The following is a 547-nucleotide window of genomic DNA, read 5'->3' on the forward strand; positions in this document are numbered from 1 at the left end:
GAGCCTGCGCGTCTGGAGCTTGTGCTCCGCAACGGGAGAGGCCACAGCAGTGAAAGGCCCGCGTACCGCAAGAAAAAAAAAAAATATGTAGGAAAAAAAAAATATGTAGGGACTTCCCTGCTGGCACAGTGGTTGGGAGTCTGCCCGCCAGTGCGGGGGACACGGGTTCGGGGCCTGGTCCCGGGGGATCCCACATGCTGCGGAGCGGCTACGCCCGTGCGCCACAACTACTGAGCCCGCATGCCTGGAGCCCGCGCTCCGCAACAGGACACCACAGTGAGAGGCCCGCGCACCGCGGCGAGTAGTGGCCCCCGCTCGCCGCAGCTAGAGAGGGCCCGCGCGTAGCAACGAAGACCCAAGGCAGCCAAAAATAAATACATAAATAATAAATCAATTTATAAAAAATTAAAAAATAAAAAGTATCTAAAAAAAGCATACCAACAACCCTTTTATTTATTTATTTTTTTGCGGTATGCAGGCCTCTCACTGCTGCGGCCTCTCCCGTCGCGGAGCACAGGCTCCGGACGCGCAGGCTCAGAATCACTTT

The sequence above is a fragment of the Physeter macrocephalus genome, chromosome 14 (assembly GCF_002837175.3).
Source record: "Physeter macrocephalus isolate SW-GA chromosome 14, ASM283717v5, whole genome shotgun sequence".
NCBI classification, from domain to species: Eukaryota; Metazoa; Chordata; class Mammalia; order Artiodactyla; family Physeteridae; genus Physeter; species Physeter macrocephalus.